This window comes from Cyanistes caeruleus, chromosome 1, assembly GCF_971803275.1.
Source record: "Cyanistes caeruleus chromosome 1, bCyaCae1.hap1.1, whole genome shotgun sequence".
Lineage (NCBI taxonomy): Eukaryota > Metazoa > Chordata > Aves > Passeriformes > Paridae > Cyanistes > Cyanistes caeruleus.
This window is the reverse complement of record NC_141701.1, coordinates 44,424,412-44,434,791: the sequence shown is the minus strand read 5'-3', so window position 1 is coordinate 44,434,791 and position 10,380 is coordinate 44,424,412. Positions and strand designations below refer to the sequence as shown.

Sequence of the window (10,380 nt, the reverse complement as noted above, 5' to 3'; positions counted from 1 at the left end):
AATTTGGACTTCTGGATCTCTGAAGTCAGAGAAAAAAGATGACAATTAGACAAAGAATAGACAAGATAGAGATGTTAGTAGAGCATTATGATTATTAATATCTTTGAAAGGAAGTCCAAACATGAAAGAAATCAGAGAAGAAGTGTTCAACAGTGCTAGCTTTTATCTTTTATTTGCTATGAGAAACATCCCCCAGAAAGAACTTGGAAAGATTCAGGCACAATAATAGTATGCTATTAATAAAAAATACAACGGCAAGATGAAGGAAAAATCAAGGGACAAAGAAAGGTACATGAAAAAAGAAGAAACAAAGGAGACAGAGAATGAAGCAAAGAAAAATAATTCATTGCAAAATTTAATTCCTATCCTTTTATTTTCCCCCATCCATCTTCCTTTGTTCTTTTTTGTGATATTTTGAGATATGAAGATTGAATTCCTCCTTCTGAACATTGACTAGCATGCTGTGATTGACATGTCATCTGACAAATGTTTTGCAAAAATTGAGCTATATATCATGTATAAATTGTTCTGCAGTTGGCTTTCTAAAATTGCTATGTTGCAGTTAAAAATCTTTGCAAAGCTACTTGCAATGGTAACATCAGTCCACAGATAAAAACTGAAATGTTTTTATTTCAGACTGCTTGATTCATCTTTCATAATTTTGTGAACAAATCATTTGCAGTTGGGTTGTAATAGACTCTGGTGTCATTTTTATTTTCTTTAATACCTTTCTTAGTCCCAGGGAAACATATTCGAAAACATCAATTCCAAACAGAACCATTTCATCTCCAGTATTAACTGCACTGGGTTCACACTAGTGCTCCATTGTTAAAAAAAAAAACCAAAAAACATCCAACCAATAATGAAAATAAAAAAACAAGAAAGAAAAACCCCCATTTAATAGCACTGAAGTTAAGAGTTTAGCCTTTAAAAACATACATCAGATCCATCATACTCAAGAAACCAACCTTTTTATACACTTCTGTTTTATTGTTAAGTAAGTCATGGAGTCATAGAATCATAAAATTGTTTAGGTTGGAAAAGACCCCCATGATTATTGAGTCCATCCATTAACTCAGCACTGCCAAGTCCACCACTAAAGATGTGCAACTTGTGTCCCCAAGTGCCTGCACATCTACACGTCTTTTAAATACCTCCAGGGATGGTGATCCAACCATTGCCCTGAGCACCTGTTCCACTGCTTGACAACACTTTCAGGCAAGAAATATTTTTTTAATATCCAGCCTAAATCTCCCATTGCAACTTGAGGCTGTTTGTTTTCGTCACATTTTACCTGGCAAAAGAGACAAGAAAAGCATGTTTTGTATTATATTGACTAACTCAAGATCCCAAATGCAGAAATTCACATTTTTACTTGCCAAAGTCTCAATTTCCCTGTACAAGTTTTAGCACACATTCACTGGCCACTTTCAAATAGATAAAGAAAAAAAATGTGAAGCTGGAACTACAATTTGTCCAGAATTCCCCCCTAAATAAAAAGACACTGAAAATCTATGACAGCTTTCAATTTTAGTAGATGTATAGATTGTAAAAGGATTCTCTAAACCTGCTCAGAGATCCTGTGGTCTCTGAAATGCCTGGGGAAAAAAAAAAAAACTTTACCTCAGAATAGGAAAGATCAGTGACACTGACACAGTGAGCTTGAAATCATATGAAGCTGTAGCCTAAAAATCTAACCCTTCCTGAATTAGACTACCAGAATAGAGGATTTTTTCTATTTTATTTTCTTAAATATCTTAATATTTTTTACCTATTGAAATCATGCCATTTGGAAAGCATGTATGATAATGCATGGAAAGACTCTTACTTGTGCTGGTATAAAAAACTTGGGGTTAAAAAGGAAAAAAATAAAATCTGGAATATAGGGGAAATGTTAGCTTAGTTAGCTTACATAACTCACTTTATACTCAAAATAAACTAGGGTCACAAAATGTTTATTTTGCTTTTTCCTCTATGTAAAAATACTATATACTTATTTCTGACAGTGAAAATTTTAATATCTTGAGAAATTATATTCTTTGAAAAAAAAAAAAGTTTTACTAATCTTTCTCTTTTCCCCCTTCTTTGTTTTTTGAGTGCAGAATTCCTTGTCTGAAAGTGTCTAACAGGGAATGACTACAGAACTCGTAGAAGTCAACCTGGCTGAATGCCATCAGGATAAAAAGACATAAAAAACATCATTATTCCCTAATTATAGTTGTATGTACACAGGCATCAGATGTCTTACGTCTTACCCTCCATTAAATGGAATTGTGTGGCACATAAAAATTTTTAGCATCAAACAAATCTTTGAGCTGTAGTAATATGGTTGTAAATATTATGTGAATATAGACAGACACTAACAATAATTTTAAAGTATTCTAATACTTTAAATCCCATTATACTTGAGATTTTCTTTAAAAACTTTCTATCAGGTGTTTCATTTATATTAGTTGTGTTTTGGGCAGTTTTGACTGATTTTTTTATGTATTCTTTACACATGTTTATCTTTATACTAGTGTCCATACAAGAGTTTATAATTCTTGAAATATTATTAGCCTGATACCAAGATTAAACTTTGGAAGAATCTAAATGTCCCTGAAAATTACCACCTAAAGTCATAAAATCATAAAATATGCTGAATAGGAAGAGACCCATCAGGATCATTGAGTCCAGCTTCTGGCTCTGCTCAGGACACCCCAAGATTCACAACGTGGGTCTGAGAGTGGTGTCCAAACCCTTCTTGAACTCTGACAGGTTTAGTGCTCAGGAGTCAGACATGAACTCTGCAACAAGTCACATTTTCTGTAAGTCTGAGCCTTAGCTTTACATATGAACCCTACCACACTACGAGTTATTCATAATATGCATTCAGATTCTCTGGTCCCATCGTTTCTTCTCTAGTGTACTCTTAGAAAAGAACAGGTGAGGGTATTAAAGTGCTACAGTCTGACTCTTGCAGTCTGAGTGCCCCATTGTGGATAACAATAACCCTTTGGAAGGGAGTTCTTTTTGCTCTTCAGAATCCTTTTGATTAGGCTGAAATTGCTAGTGCATAATTTAGTTCTGGTGAATGGTGAAGCGAGTATCTTTTGAAAATGAAAGAGAAAGAGAAAAACACTGATTTTCACTGAAGTGTATTAAGGATTTGAGCATACATACCTAGATTCTGATTTTGAAGTACATTGATAGTTTTCTTCTTTTGTTGAGCATACTCAGCTTCTAGTAAAATTCAGCTTAGTCTGCAGATTGTGGCAGATAAATGTGATTTTTGACAGGTTTTCCTTTAAGATCTGGCAAATATAAATAGTATAGGGTCGTAAACAAAGTAATAAATCTTCTGATTCCACAGCTCTCTAAAATGAATAATGCTGAAAAATATTTACAGATTACCAAGATTAAATGTGATTTATTATGAGCTTACCATGAAGAATGTTTTTTTTTGTCCTCAAAAGAAAAAAAGAGTTCAAATTAGGTATAGGACCTAAAAGTTTTAATTATTAAATTTTATGCAAAGAGTTATGTTCCTGTAAAAAATATAAATTTGTGCTCTATTTTGGAGAGCCTTTCTGGAACAGAGACAGCATACAAAATCACTGCAAAACTCTGCACTCCGTATTTCTAGATATTTTCTGAAAGTATAGCAGTTGAATACTTTACACAGGAAAGAGACAGTGAAAATGGATGTTATTTTCTTCTAAAGCTCTCTGAGAAATGTCTCTGAAATTGTGGCTCAGCAAAAACACAGAAAGAGGACATAAAACCCGTACCTTAAAATTTTCATAAATATGTGATTCATTGATTTGATTACTAATGATGGATTGACCTTGATTTCCTGCTCTAATTTATATGACACCACTCCAGAGTTATAAAGGGGAATAGCTTTTTGTTCCAGGGACCAAAATTCACTCACACTGCTGCTGCTTTTAAAGAGCAGTTGAAGCTGTCAGCTGCAATTGGCAAAGGAGAAAACAAATAATGAGTCCTTGAATTGGGTATGATTCACTGCTACGAGAGACTTGAAATGCTACAGAGTAGTATCCCAGTAGTGAAGCCTTAAACAGGGTTTGCAATGTTTTCTGTATTATTAAATGTCAGTATTTACAGTACAGTTTTGAAGTGCTACAATGCAAAAAGACTTTTCTTTACAAAGAGTAGCTTTGCAAACATCTCATTGCACTTGCATTAATCAGATAGGATACAAGAGTCTTGGAGTGGTAGAATAGCTTTGGGTTGGAAGGAACCTTAAAGACCACCCAGATCCAACCCCTCTGCCATGGGCAGGGACACCTTTTGCTAGACCCCATTGCTCGGTGAACTACATCACGATGTGATGTGTGAGCAGAGGACAAATGACACAATGAGTTTACAATTCCCACCTCCAGTGATGCTGAACCTCAGAGAATAAATACATCTGCATTCCCACTGAGTCAAAGCCTAAACCCCAGGGACTGAGATGCATATTATGGTGCATGCTCCTACATAAAATGTTGCCCCATGAAGGCTTTGACTGCTATATGCAACATTTCGGTTTACATGGGTGCTCAGAAATGTGGGATGGAAAATAAGTACAACAACTGAAATTTTACATAAACACGAAAGGCCACCTAAAAAGCATTCTAATTGAAGAAGGATAGTAAGAGAACCCTTGGAAGAAGTAGTCTTATTTAAAAGTTTTTATGTGAAGGTGGCAGGCATTCTTTCAGGTAAAATTAAAGTCTTTCTTAAGGACGGTTTTTATTGCTCTGTGGCACAAAAATTCTGCTGATTAAAAAAAAAACTAATGAAAAAATTGAAATAATGAAAAAAAAAAAGCTTATCTATCATTATTTGTATAGTTAGAGCAAGTTGCAATCTTTGTGATTTGCAGCACAAAAGCTTTTCTGACAATTGTCCTATTTGTCTTTTTGAAAAGAGCAAAACTATTAGACTAGAAGATTTAGAGCAGCGGTCTTAAAAATGCATCTAGAAGCTTATGTAGCAAAAAAGTTAAGAACATCTTTTAAAGTTATTAAAAACTTCATTTGAATAGCTAGAAGCTTCTTTCCAAGCTTGTTAAAAGACATTCAGAATTTGTGCCTTTGTTCCCACCACGCCTTGAAGGCTTACAATTTAATTTAAAATACTAAAGTTTTATTTTCTTAAGCTCAGAGGCTCCTTAAAGCCTAAGTAATTCATAGGACAATCAAATTCCCTTGTATATGACGTGACATAATTACTTTTAAGAAAATTTAAAATGATGCCATGAACTGTACTAAGTCTTCTGGCCTTCATCCACTCTTGCAGTAATTATCTGTCCCAGAAAAAGGCTTTTGGAGACACAAATTGGTTATAAATCACTAAAAGCATTCTTGTTGTACTTTTTAATTAGCTGATTTGCAGCACTTATTAAAAGATAACTTTTCTTTTTGGCTCCTGTCTGTCTGAAATAAGTTTGATTAGACAAAGGATCCTTGACACCTAGGAAGAGTTTTTTCAATCATTTTTATTTAAAATAATTGCTCTTTGACATCACAGTTAAATACATTGTGTTAGTTGTGTCAGAATAATAAACAGAAAAGCAAAACCAAACCTCAAAAACTCAGATTTCAGGGGTCCACTTCAGGTTTTATACAGAACCTGTTTTGATTCTGGATTGCATTTTAGGTTCAAGAGGTCAAAACATCTTTTGTTAACATGTCAGTGTATATAAACCTGAGTTTATTAAAAATCTTCCTACTTAATACTGACGGTGCCAGCTAACATTAACTTTGCTGCTAAAAAGGTGTTTATGTGAAATCCAGAGCAAATGTGACACTAATAAAACCTGCACTGTAATATACTGAATCTTTTAAGTCTGTTGTTTGTAAAGCAAAACTATCATTAGGATACAGCAAGGAAGTGTGCTTCATGCTGAAGATCTTTTATGATGATACATCAAAGAAACTGCCTGATAAATCTGATTCGTAGATGATAGCTGCGGAAATTGTGCCAAAGTCTTGCGTTATTTGCTATACCTTGACTAGAAAAGGATGTGATATGAAATTTAAAACTACTCAATAGGTGATGTAATTGGGTCTTTTTTGTTTATCAAATAAAAAATATTTTATAGTAGGAAATAGCTACTTTTCATTATCATTAATTTAACCAGCTAAGCTTTATATAGGAAGAATGTTTTGAGAGGCAATGTTTTCCTAAATTCTATTGATTCAATGTTTAAGGTACCCCCTGGACTGAGTTAATGTATTACTGGATATATTACTGGAGTCAAGGACATCTGAGATTAAGTATATCACAAATAAAGAGGCTTTGTTACAAAGTTTGGAGCCAGTATTATATGATATATCTCATATCAATAGTAAATCCATGCTAATGTAGCAGTCACTAGGGAGAGAAACAATAACAGGAGGAAATGTAAAGCAAATGGAAAGGTTGATTTTTGTTTTTGACAGATTTAATATCATTTCTTTGGGGAGTCCATTTCTCTTGCATTTTGTAGGAAGCAAATAGAGGATGCTTAGGAAACTGAGAATGTTTTTTCTTATCTTCATATGACTGCATACAATAGCTGTGACAATCCCTGATACATGTGCGGAAACACAGAGACCAATTATAGACTCAAAACTGATGGTGTGACTTATGGTTGTCTCTCCAGGAGAGAAAAAAAGCATTCCTGTTCCTCTTCAAAGGTTAGAGCTCAGTTGAGGTAATGCAGGTTTGTACTATGATATAAGAATCTCTTTCTTAATGACACTATTTTGCTTTTTCTGTATACGTTTCATTACTTTAATAGCTCACAAACAACTAACAAATGTGGAATTTGTGTCACTCATATGCTTGATATGAGTGGATATGGGGATATGATTGGAAACAACTGCAAACTCACAAAGGCAAACCTTTACTAAAAAAACTCACCTTCTAGTCACCTTCACTCTCAAATGAATTTATGTGATGTTGCATATATTTCAGTTCTCTGCATGTTTTAGAATAGAAATGGGAATTTGGACTTTAACTGAATGACTGTTACTATTTTCAAATTTATGTTTCTTTCTCCATATTCTCTTCTTGGCCCAAAATTCTGTAAACATGTGTCCACCAAGTGGCAAAGTTTCAAGAGGAAAAGCAGCAGTGCCATCCTCCTGACCTATTTTGCCAGCCATATATTAATATAAATAAATTACTCATATTCTCATGTATAGGAAAAATCAATCAAGCACTCTCCAAGGGTTACAGAGCAGTGGAAAAAGATGTCCCTTATCAATCCAGAACTAACAATCAAAGCTCTGGAGAAGCTGGTATACCAGGGAAATTTTTGGCATGTCTACTTGAGGCAATCAATAACCTTCTCACTCTGATAACAAACTACAAGCTGATGCTGGTGTAATGTGATGAGCTCAGGCATCCAGCCCTTGGGTGCAGATTCTGCTCTGAGAAAAGGCTCTTCAGGAGCACCACCAGCATGCCCAGCTTCCATCTGATGAAGTGATGTGTGATGTGTGCTGTAGATTCTTTGCATTCTGTCATATTTCCATGTTGTTTCCCAATTATGCCAGATTTTCAGTGTAGCCAGAAATGTAGGACTGTTGAAGCATTGCTTTGATTAGGACTGTAGAGAGCATGTTTTCTCCAATTTAGATAGGATGGAGTTGGGTGTGAATTTCAGTGAATTTTCTGTGACCTTAATCACTAAGTTTATTTTATTATTAGAAATTAGGAAAGAAAGGAAGAAAGAGGGATAATTAGATTTCTCCCTGCTTCAGGCTCCATCAAAGACACATTAAAAATCGAGCTACAAAGAGATATCTAACAGTACTTTTTAAAGATAGAAAACTAGTTAAACAAAATGGATAAATTCTTCCAACTTTCCCTAACAGATAAAGCCCACACTGAGTACTTTGAATTAATGCAAGAATGTTTTACATAAAAAATGAAACATAATATGAAGATCTAAGAATATGTTACTGTGCTTATCTATGTAAATTGCTTAACATCTTTCCTCTCTTGTAAAAGACTTACAAAAAAAAAAATTCTGATTTCACTGTATCTTATTTTCTGTCAATTCCATCCTTTTTGTGCCTTTTATTTACACTTTTCTAACCTACAAATAATGATAAATGCATCCAGCAGTCACAGCCCAGTTGCTCTCCTATAGAGAACTTAGAGAGTCCATTAACCTACAGAAACTTGGCCATGCAGCAGTGGCTCATCCAAGTGAATCTTCCTTGCAATTATGTATGTTGCAATTAGTATTAGTTGATCACAGCAAAATGCTAATTCAGAGGAGCTGTTTGATGGAACTAGTTTTTTTTCCAAGTCTTGGACTCTTTGAAGCAGAGGTGTCATACAGTTTCATGGCATTTATATCTTTTCTTTCTACCATTAGAAAACAACCTCATCAATTTAGATCAGGTTTTTATCATAGTCATGAAGACACTCAAGGCCATGTGCAATTGGCTGCACTCCCTGTACCTGAGGGGATACAGCTGAAGGACCTACTGGAGCACAGATTGTCACATCTCATTCTTTGGATGTGATTGACTGATGCAGTACCATATAATGCTTTAAAGAAAGACTTTTCAAAAACATGTTTTTCCTTAAGCAAATACATTAATTTTTAAAAGATTATGTTAAGTATTCTTTTCTTTTTTGTCTTGTTTAGGGAAAGAGAAAAAAAAAAACAGATAAAGAGGCATCCATTCTACATAAGAATTTTGATGTAAGGAAATAAACAAGCATTAAAAATGTCCATCATTTGCATTAATGATGCTATCTGCTACTCATTTTACAATTTATTCCAAAGAAAGAGGGGTTCTCATTCAGATCCTAGACACATTTTTCACTGTTCTTAACTGTTAGATTTGAAAAGGCTGAAGAGAAGTTATGATTACTATCAGATACAAGTAGTACTGCTGATTTCTGAAATAGTCTATGTGATTGTATTATTCTGTGATTCACTGTAGTTTTTCTGGGAGACTGTAACTCATATTGTAGATGAGTTTTATGCTTAGCTTTTGAGAGGAGTCTACTAATTCTACCTCTTTCTTGCAGCACCTAATATAGTTTGCCTTAGGATAAAAAAAAAAAATCAATAAGATTTGATTATTTAGGTTGCTGCTTAACAGAAACCAGTCCCTGGACTGGAGGGAGGGTTTAAAAAAATGTAAGAATTTGTGGCACAGATTTTTGTCTTACATCTTAGCTTGAATTTTGTCTCCACTTGTCTAACCTCAAGAGAAGATTTCAGTTCATGCCAAGATTGGGGGAAAAACCCTGAAGTTTTCGTTGAAGGAAATTCTGAAGGTCCACTTTTTACTTTATGCCTGTTTAAGATATTGTTCTACTCTCATGTTGTATCAGAATAAAAAACTCTAGAATAAATAAAGAACTTATAATAGTGTATATTTAAAAGTGAAAATTATCATCTTTAATAGTGGTCGAAAATAATTTGTTCTTTGAAGACTAACCTAAATTCCAAAATATTTAGTTGCAGTCATTCTGATCAACAGTTCTGTTTTAGTCATTATTCTGATAAGAACTGGAGGGTGCATCAAAGTGGAAGCTTCAACTAAATGTACAATTTTCATATTTGTAACGTTTACATTTTTTAAACTAAGATGAATTTTAATTTATATCATAGAACCATAAAATCATAGAATGGCTTGGGTTGAAAAGGCACCTTAAAGATGTAGTTTCAACCCCTTTTCAGTGGACAAGATTACCTTTAGCTGGACCAGGTTTCTCAGAGCCCCAATCAACCTGGTCTTGAAAACTTCCAGGGATGAGGCATCCACAACTTCTCCAGGCAACCTTTTTCAGTGCGTCACTACTCTGAAAGCAAAGAATTTTCCCCTAATATCTAATCTGCATATACTCTCCTTCAGTTTGAATCCACTTCCTTTGTCCTGCCCCTACAAGCCCTTGCAACCAGTCTCTCTCCATCGTTCTTGTCGGCTATTCTCAAGTACTGGAAGGTCAAAGCCTTCTGTTTTTCAACTGAACAATCCCAATTCCAAAGATAACCTGGAGAGAAAGAAAGAAATACACAATTTAGTGTGGATATCTAAATTTGATTAAAAATTTCCAGTTTCAATTTTTCATTTGATGTAGCAAAGATTTTTCCGTTTTGAAATAAAGGGCAGATATGACCCATATTATCAGGTTCTTCAGAGACCTTATAGCAAAGAAGGTAGAAAAATGTTAATAACTCTTTTCCATGCAAAATTTATGTCTTGCAAGAAAGATTTCATTTTGTTTTCTCTTGCTATCTCACAGAAACAAAGGTTCATGCACATTTTAAAAGCTATAATGCATTTGCTATTTAAAATGCAGTCATTATAATGACAACATATCACAGATGGCAGATAGTAAAAGGGACAGTTTTGCAAAAGAATGTTCCTAAAC

The 10,380-nt window shown here is 34.3% G+C and overlaps 1 long non-coding RNA gene across 1 annotated transcript in view; it reads right to left on the bottom strand.

Moving 5' to 3' along the window:
* Positions 1-645: 645 nt before the first annotated feature.
* Positions 646-10,380, bottom strand: part of LOC147655468 (uncharacterized) — a 28,024-nt gene continuing 18,289 nt past the window's right edge. The window contains exons 2-4 of the long non-coding RNA XR_015279289.1: positions 9,699-9,999; positions 3,163-3,293; positions 646-1,294 (exon numbers count right to left, since the gene is read on the bottom strand). This is a non-coding gene — a long non-coding RNA (uncharacterized LOC147655468). The remainder of the gene's footprint in view (positions 1,295-3,162; positions 3,294-9,698; positions 10,000-10,380) is intronic.